Source organism: Rattus norvegicus, chromosome 8, assembly GCF_021556685.1.
Source record: "Rattus norvegicus strain SHRSP/BbbUtx chromosome 8, alternate assembly SHRSP_T2T, whole genome shotgun sequence".
Taxonomy (NCBI): domain Eukaryota; kingdom Metazoa; phylum Chordata; class Mammalia; order Rodentia; family Muridae; genus Rattus; species Rattus norvegicus.
This window is the reverse complement of record NC_141541.1, coordinates 45316153-45326097: the sequence shown is the minus strand read 5'-3', so window position 1 is coordinate 45326097 and position 9945 is coordinate 45316153. Positions and strand designations below refer to the sequence as shown.

The following is a 9945-nucleotide window of genomic DNA, read 5'->3' as shown; positions in this document are numbered from 1 at the left end:
ATATTCAAACTGGTGTTATTTTTCAGGAATTTTTAATTGCTAATATTGCTGAATGAGAATAATTTGAGTTGAGATGAGACATTTTTGGGCAGGAATAGCAGGGAAATATTCATTAAAATGCATAGGAATTACTAAGGTTTCCATAATCAAGCCTTGAGGAATATTTGGCCTTGGAATCAGGAGTTGCTCAGTGTCTATGCCCTAGGAAAGTCTCCTGGAAAGGGCACCTCAGCTTATGCACTATACAGGGAGGTTATTAGCAGGGAGGCAAATTCTGTTCACTATGATATCAGATGTCCCTTCTTGGAAATTCTATGGTTTCCTAGAGAGTTCTTGGCATCCTCTGTGATGTCACCAGTGTTGTAGTAACAACCAGTGCCCTACTTTTTCTCAGTCCCTGCCTGGCAGATACATAGGAAGACACATTTTCCCATCTTCCCAAGAATTTTGGGAGTATGAATGGCGATTTTCGACAGAGTAGTGTGAGGCAATCTGGCCTTTCATCAAAAAAAAAAAAAATAATGGACAAAAGAAACAAGTCTGGGGAATGTGGAGTAAGTTCTGTGAATTGTATTCTGAGCTTTCTGTCAGATGGAGTATAGGTTTAGGCTGATATTTCTAACAATGGGCCACAACAACTGGACCATCTGCAACGGAATTGAATTTCCATGAAAATCACAATTCCTGAGAGTCAAAGATTTCAGAACATTAGTTTTCCCATCCCCAAAGGGAGGATATGGTGTGGCCAATGCTGTTATTCTGTGGACTTCTGGCCTTTACTTTTAAAGAGCATATGTTACATATGTTACGTTACATTGATAAAATAACACCATCAGGAGACATTCGGTCTCCAACATTTCTGAATTTAGACAGGGCATCAATCTACCTCGCTCTCATTGCTTCTTTAAATACAGTAGATATATGACTTTAGCTTGCCCTGTAATATTTTAGAACATTAATAGTGTTCCAGCCTTAGGATTTCATTCAATGTTACAGTACTTACCAAATATTCTGAAAACCCTAGCTTCCACCCTAGTCCGGCGTGCTATGGAGAAAGAAAATAACGAACCCCAATTGCACTTGAAGTTTACCCACCAACAAGAAGAGAGCCTGGTGAGGACCTTTTAAGTAACTATAAGGCACAGTCTCTACACAGCTTCCTCCACTTATTCAATTATTAGTATATTTTCATTAATGCTCACCTTCTTTTGGTGTACAAAGAATATGCACCATTTCAGTAAAGTATATGTATATGTATGTATGTGTGTGTGTGTGTGTGTGTGTGTGTGTGTGTGTGCATGTTCCTGTCTATGTTTGAGCCTGTTCTTCCATGAACTCACCATAAAATTTTATAAAATGACTTAGAAGACTGTAGTGAAAACTGTCCAGGTTCATGCAAATATGCATTACTACTGTCCCATGGTACCTTGCAGATAACACTGATACTGTGGACTACTTTAATACAGCCTAAGTCCGGGCTCTGCATGGTGCTCATTGACATTTTGACGTCGGAACCACGACAGAAATCAGCAAAAGGTTCATTTATTACATGCTGTTGTTACTAAGGTGAGGCAAAGCCTTGCCCCATATAGAGACTGCTAGGATGTGATGGCAGTACATAAACTCGCTTTTCCCTGTCCTGTGTGTCTTTGCCTGCAGAGGTCTCTCCTGCAGGAAATACTTTCACATGCTTCTTTAAAAGCACCTGTTCCTTACATCTAGATCAGCTGTGAAAAGAGGCTTCTCCAAGTCAGTCTGAGTGCTCCCAATCACAGCTCAGAGCTGCAACACCATAGGATCCTCCAGCCACAATGAAGGGTAGGTCCCTTTGAGGAGTTAGACGAAAGTGCCCCTTCTCAGAAGTGACTTAGAACAGAAGGTTGAGAAGTGAGAGTCAACACCCAAGTGCTTCTTCCTGGAGAAAGCAACCAGATCTCCCTGTTAAACAGTGTAGTCTATCACAGGACCCAGTTCTTTGCCTGCAGAAGATTTTTCTGGAGATTAGTTGCCCAGTCAGAATGGGGTTACATTCTTGATCCATGCTCACTCCCACAACAAAAGCTCCTCCCCTAGAAGTCCTTGAGTTGACCCAAGTCCTTTTAGGACCAACAGACAAGAGAGAACAGAGTGCATCCAAGGGAATAGAAGAGGCCAGAATGATTATAACCTGGAGAAATCTCCCAAATCGGCCACCTAACAACTCTAGGGTTTGTGCATATTGTGGATTTCAGAATCTTAAGGTCAGATTTTTCTGATAACACCTGCTAGGTGAAGCTGAAGTCTACTGTAGGTGGGATTATCCCAGGCAGGGAGGGGATCTGGGTCTCCAGGCCTGGCCAGCTTCTTCATTCTCCTGAAAGAAAATGTTGGTCAGCTCTAAATCTGAAGTGGGAGTTGGTTTTTCTCAACTCAAACAGATATTTCAATTCTAATACACTATGTGAGAGACACACATTTACCCACGGGGGATTTGCACTTACTTCTATACAAGTGACTGTGGGCCAAAAGAGGGAAACCATACCTGCCTTTAGCGTTCTGCCTTTATCAGAGACTACAGGGACTAGCTTCCTGGACAGACATGTCCAAGCAGACAGACAGTGTAAGTGGGAAAATTGAGGTAAGAAATGTCATGGGGCCAGTGATTCCAGATTTTACCTTTAGCTAGAAAATCTCTGTTGGCATTAAGGCAAGCAGCCTTGGGCCTGCTGACACTTGTCACTACTTCACGGTGTCTCTGCCTTTATGTCTGCTCCGGGTCCTCCTCATAGGAAGGCCTTTCTTTTAAAAAAAATTATATAAAGCAATGTTTCTCAGACTGTGAGGCACAACTTCACACACAGATTGCATATCAGATACCTTGCATATTATGACTTATAAGTACTGCAAACTTCATTAGGAAGTAGCAATGAAACAATTTTATACTTGGGGTCACCACAGCATGAAGAGCTGTATTACAGAGTTGCAGCACTAGGAGTGTTGAGACCCACTGCCATAGAAGCTGACACATGGGAACAGATTCCTCAGATGAGGAGAGGCACATGGCAAGGGATACTGTGTCCCATCCTAGGACCCAGAGGCAGGATCTATCCCAGGAGTCTGTGTGCTCATCTTGTCTTCAGTTCTCCCAGGTTCAAGAAGAGCATTGATCATCTCAGGAGAGTCAGCTTGCACAGCCCACATCAGGCCCAAAGCTTCCCTTTACAGAGAAGGATGTGGGTGTAACTGACAGCCAGTGAGACTGAGGGATCTAATGATAATTGGTTCTGAGCTGTGATTTCTTCACCTGTAAACTGGAGGTGTTTCTGCTGAAGTGGGTTGTCGTGGACATGGACAAAGCATACAAACTGATCAGGGCCTCCCTAGCATGGTTGATTGTAGATTTTCTCTGGTGATCCAGTTAAAAGTAGAATCTCTAGCCACGGAGTGTTAGATGCTGCGCACCTTAAAGGTGGTGTAAATATACTGTGATTCTAATGCTACCTCGAATTTACACCCTTGGCTCTTGTTTTAAATTTAAAAAGACGAATCAAGTATAAACTGCCAATGTGAAATAATCATGGTCAGAATTGTTCTAATTCCTGTGAAGTTATTTAGTTTTTCTTTTTCTGCATCTATCTTGAAGGCATCTAGAGTAGCACTATTGAGATCATAAATCCTTCTATTAAGGTGCGACCCATCCATTCCTCTCTCCTTGAGGATTTCACAGGTAACTGAATAAAACCTGATTTCTTTTCAGATTGTTTCCAGCTGGTGTAATCTCTCTGTCCATGGACCTTGCCAAATGCTGCAGAGCCAATGTGTTGTTTCACAACACAAAATTCCAGACATTAATTTTACCAATGACGTTTCCAGAATTAGATGCTGGCGTCAAATAAAGCTCCCAACTGTCCTTCCTAATTCACTGACCTCCCAGAGAAGGGGATTCTTGTTCCCTCTGAACACTTTCTTAATAATCCTTCAACTCTAAGACTTTCCATTGCCTTAGTTATCTTCATTTTCTGTCAAGTCGTGCCTCGATCTGCTCTGGACCTAAGTGCACTTTTTACCTTTGCAATAAAGGTGTGTGGTAGGTGAACCATACAGTAATAAAGTCCATGTTTACAGGAAACAAACAGATCTTGCGTAAATGTCCTTGCCCTTGCAATGCTATACCAAACCATAGTTTTTCGTTAAATAATACATTCTTGGAGATCACAGTGTGATCAGATATTCTGTATCCTAACTTAATAAGTTAGAAGATTAATAATGTTCTCTCTATTATACAAATCACATTCTCTCATGTGTATTCTGGTCTTTTTCTGTCATGTCTGATTGCATCATCATGGGACCCCAAGGAATATCAATCCTGGGCTTTTGAAACAGTTGCATATGTCCAACCAGGATCCAAAACCACCCAGAAGACTACGGATATTGACACACATAAATTGACCTCACTATTTTCATATAGTTTATGGCAAGAGGTCACCATTCCTGACCATGTCTCATTATCCAACAAGATAATAAATGGAAGCGTAGGGGTCAAGGAGGTCACCCCACAAAGCACAAAAAAATCCATCTCAGATAAACATGTACGGTTTGTTGAATCCAAAATATCCATGAATTTCAGGACTCAATGTAAGTCCAAACCTAAGGATAATAGATATTGAAGAGAATTAAGAGTTCCAGCTCATAGGTTCAGTAAATATCTTCATCATCGCAGAATACTTCCGTAAGCTGAAGAAAGAAAAGGCCAAAACATTCAACAAGCCTACAGAACGCCAAATTAATTATACCAGAAAAATTCCTCCCTTCAAATAAAAATTAAACGCTAAATGCACAGATACAAGAAAGTACATTAAAAGGGGTAAGGTACAAATATCCAGTACCAAATTAATTCAGACCAATTTGAATTACACCAGACTTCTCAAGAGAGACTCTAAAAGCCAGAAAATCTTGGGCTGATGTAATGCAGACCCAAGCTCCTATACACTGAGTAATTCCCAATCGCCATAAATGGAGAAACCAGGATATTACATGACAAAATCAAATTTAAACTATATTTTTCTCTATAAAGCACACCAGAGGATAATAGGAAGAAAACTCCAAGACAATGAACTAAATATTATCCAAGAAAATCCAAGAAATTAATCATCTCACAATAATTACAAAAAAGAGAAGTATACAAACATATTTTTACCAATAACCAAAAAAAGAAGAGAAAGAAGCAATCATTGGTTTTAAATATCTAACCAGACCCTCTCTCACCAATCTTCCTTGGTCCTAGGGAGTAAATAACTACGCAATGTGTATACAAGTATGGGTCTATTGTCCTAGCTACTGGGTAGAAGAGGATTGACTTATCTGGTATCAATGTGGTGGTAGCACCTTGACTCTGGTAGGAATGAGGCCCCACCAAATGGAGATCCTAGATGTGTGAGGTGGGAATGGATATGTGTAGTTCGGGGAAGGCTGTTATATAGAAAATGCTGAGAAGAAATATGATGATGAGGCTTGATGAGGGGAGTCTGGAAAGCGGGATAACATGTGAAATGTAAATTAATAAAATAACCAATTAATAAAAGATAGCCAAAAATGAAATAAAAAGTTAAAAGTTAAAAGAAAAATTAAACCAAAACAAAGCGAAAGAAAATCCTGTGGTGTATTGATAAAATTCAGCTTGTATTTTAATGCTAATTTGTAGAATGTAAGACTGTTTAACCCGCAGAAAAGTGACCCTTCTCCCATTAATTGTGATTATAAAGAAGCACAGCAGACAGATGGTGGAGGTGAGTTTTTGAGGGCTTTGCTAGAGAGGATCATGAGGGGGGAAGAAGGAAGAAGCTGCCAAGAAGAAAGGAAGAATGGATGTGATGGAGAGGAGAGAGGAAGGAGGACAGCAGCCATGGGTTAAGACAGAGGAAAGCCTGGTCCTGAGGGCTGACCAAGTGGATCAAAGAGCAGCCAAGATGCTGCATAGTAAGTAGGAGTTCAGAGTCATTGTTTGGAAATTAGACCTAATTCCATGCAGGACAGGCAGCTGCCCAGCTACTGTGCTGATTAAGGGATATTATAAATAAATTAAAAACTATGTATAACCAGTAAGCCAGCTCTATAGAGGATCCTAATAGGAATACTATAGTTTGCAGGGAAGGATAAAATACCAGAGGTCGCAGGAAATAAATTAACACCACTAGGACAGTCAATCAAATGAAATGGATGAAAAAGTCAAAAATTTAAAAAAATGACAAAATTAACACAGAGGTTTGAAAAATATTTACATATCACTAAACTCAATTCCCCAGTAAACAGACATATATTAAGCCAGAAACAGGATTACCATCCTGAGAGATATAGAAGGTATACTAGTGAAACCGAACTAAGAACCATGTCCCTCTTCAGTTTGTCTATGTAGCTGACAGAATAGATTTCAAACTCATCCTGTCCAGAAGATGTAAGGAAATTCATTTCATACTTTGCAATGACAAAAAGATACTACAATTCTAAATATACACATATTAAACACAAGCTTCTCAAATTTAAAAATATACATTATCAGCAGCTCTCTGCTCCCAGACCCGGTGAGAGAGAGACCCCACCGCCTGGTCAGGTGGGCACTCCTGAGGCTGCAGAGCGGAAGAGACCACCAACACTGCTCACCCCTGCCCACATCCCTGGCCCAAGAGGAAACTGTATAAGGCCTCTGGGCTCCCGTGGGGGAGGGCCCAGGAGCGGCAGGACCCCTCTGCCTGAGACACCACCAGAACCAGAAAGAAACAGACCGGATAAACAGTTCTCTGCACCCAAATCCCGTGGGAGGGAGAGCTAAACCTTCAGAGAGGCAGACAAGCCTGGGAAACCAGAAGAGACTGCTCCCTGCACACAGATCTCGGACACCAGAGGAAAAAGCCAAAGACCATCTGGAACTCTGGTGCACTGAAGCTCCCGGAAGGGGCGGCACAGGTCTTCCTGGTTGCTGCCGCTGCAGAGAGCCCTGGGCAGCACCCCACGAGCGATCTTGAGCCTCAGGAAGCAAGAAACTAATCGTCTTGGCAACAAAACAAAGAGAATGAAAGCACACAAACATGACCTCACATCCAAATATGAATATAAAGGGAAACAATAATCACTATTCCTTAATATCTCTCAATATCAATGGCCTCAACTCCCCAATAAAAAGACATAGATTAACAAACTGGATACGCAACGAGGACCCTGCATTCTGCTGCCTACAGGAAACACACCTCAGAGACAAAGACAGACACTACCTCAGAGTGAAAGGCTGGAAAACAACTTTCCAAGCAAATGGTCAGAAGAAGCAAGCTGGAGTAGCCATTCTAATATCAAATAAAATCAATTTCCAACTAAAAGTCATCAAAAAAGATAAGGAAGGACACTTCATATTCATCAAAGGAAAAATCCACCAAGATGAACTCTCAATCCTAAATATCTATGCCCCAAAACAAGGGTACCTGCATACGTAAAAGAAACCTTATTAAGCTCAAAACACACATTGCACCTCACACAATAATAGTGGGAGATTTCAACACCCCACTCTCATCAATGGACAGATCATGGAAACAGAAATTAAACAGTGATGTCGACAGACTAAGAGAAGTCATGAGCCAAATGGACTTAACGGATATTTATAGAACATTCTATCCTAAAGCAAAAGGATATACCTTCTTCTCAGCTCCTCATGGTACTTTCTCCAAAATTGACCATATAATTGGTCAAAAAACGGGCCTCAACAGGTACAGAAAGATAGAAATAATCCCATGCGTGCTATCGGACCACCACAGCCTAAAACTGGTCTTCAATAACAATAAGGGAAGAATGCCCACATACACGTGGAAATTGAACAATGCTCTACTCAATGATAACCTGGTCAAGGCAGAAATAAAGAAAGAAATTAAAAACTTTTTAGAATTTAATGAAAATGAAGGTACAACATACCCAAACTTATGGGACACAATGAAAGCTGTGCTAAGAGGAAAATTCATAGCGCTGAGTGCCTGCAGAAAGAAACAGGAAAGAGCATATGTCAGCAGCTTGACAGCACACCTAAAAGCTCTAGAACAAAAAGAAGCAAATACACCCAGGAGGAGTAGAAGGCAGGAAATAATCAAACTCAGAGCTGAAATCAACCAAGTAGAAACAAAAGGACCATAGAAAGAATCAACAGAACCAAAAGTTGGTTCTTTGAGAAAATCAACAAGATAGATAAACCCTTAGCCAGACTAACGAGAGGACACAGAGAGTGCGTCCAAATTAACAAAATCAGAAATGAAAAGGGAGACATAACTACAGATTCAGAGGAAATTCAAAAAATCATCAGATCTTACTATAAAAACCTATATTCAACAAAATTTGAAAATCTTCAGGAAATGGACAATTTCCTAGACAGATACCAGGTATCGAAGTTAAATCAGGAACAGATAAACCAGTTAAACAACCCCATAACTCCTACGGAAATAGAAGCAGTCATTAAAGGTCTCCCAACCAAAAAGAGCCCAGGTCCAGACGGGTTTAGTGCAGAATTCTATCAAACCTTCATAGAAGACCTCATACCAATATTATCCAAACTATTCCACAAAATTGAAACAGATGGAGCCCTACCAAATTCCTTCTACGAAGCCACAATTACTCTTACACCTAAACCACACAAAGACACAACAAAGAAAGAGAACTTCAGACCAATTTCCCTTATGAGTATCGACGCAAAAATACTCAATAAAATTCTGGCAAACCGAATTCAAGAGCACATCAAAACAATCATCCACCATGATCAAGTAGGCTTCATCCCAGGCATGCAGGGATGGTTTAATATACGGAAAACCATCAACGTGATCCATTATATAAACAAACTGAAAGAACAGAACCACATGATCATTTCATTAGATGCTGAGAAAGCATTTGACAAAATTCAACACCCCTTCATGATAAAAGTCCTGGAAAGAATAGGAATTCAAGGCCCATACCTAAACATAGTAAAAGCCATATACAGCAAACCAGTTGCTAACATTAAACTAAATGAAGAGAAACTTGAAGCAATCCCACTAAAATCAGGGACTAGACAAGGCTGCCCACTCTCTCCCTACTTATTCAATATAGTTCTTGAAGTTCTAGCCAGAGCAATCAGACAACAAAAGGAGATCAAAGGGATACAGATCGGAAAAGAAGAGGTCAAAATATCACTATTTGCAGATGACATGATAGTATATTTAAGTGATCCCAAACGTTCCACCAGAGAACTACTAAAGCTGATAAACAACTTCAGCAAAGTGGCTGGGTATAAAATTAACTCAAATAAATCAGTTGCCTTCCTCTATACAAAAGAGAAACAAGCCGAGAAAGAAATTAGGGAAACGACACCCTTCATAATAGACCCAAATAATATAAAGTACCTCGGTGTGACTTTAACCAAGCAAGTAAAAGATCTGTACAATAAGAACTTCAAGACACTGAGGAAAGAAATTGAAGAAGACCTCAGAAGATGGAAAGATCTCCCATGCTCGTGGATTGGCAGGATTAATATAGTAAAAATGGCCATTTTACCAAAAGCAATCTACAGATTCAATGCAATCCCCATCAAAATACCAATCCAATTCTTCAAAGAGTTAGACAGAACAATTTGCAAATTCATCTGGAATAACAAAAAGCCCAGGATAGCTAAAGCTATCCTCAACAATAAAAGGACTTCAGGGGGAATCACTATCCCTGAACTCAAGCAGTATTACAGAGCAATAGTGATAAAAACTGCATGGTATTGGTACAGAGACAGACAGATAGACCAATGGAATAGAATTGAAAACCCAGAAATGAACCCACACACCTATGGTCACTTGATTTTTGACAAAGGAGCCAAAACCATCCAATGGAAAAAAGATAGCATTTTCAGCAAATGGTGCTGGTTCAACTGGAGGTCAACATGTAGAAGAATGCAGATCGATCCATGCTTATCACCCT

At 40.3% G+C, this 9945-nt stretch overlaps 1 long non-coding RNA gene across 1 annotated transcript; it reads left to right on the top strand.

Moving 5' to 3' along the window:
- The first annotated feature begins 386 nt into the window (after positions 1–386).
- On the top strand, positions 387–4113 carry LOC148004068 (uncharacterized). The gene is made up of 4 exons (XR_015628190.1): positions 387–554; positions 1025–1113; positions 1434–1566; positions 3737–4113. It is a non-coding gene; the product is annotated as an uncharacterized LOC148004068 (long non-coding RNA).
- The last annotated feature ends 5832 nt before the right edge of the window (positions 4114–9945 follow it).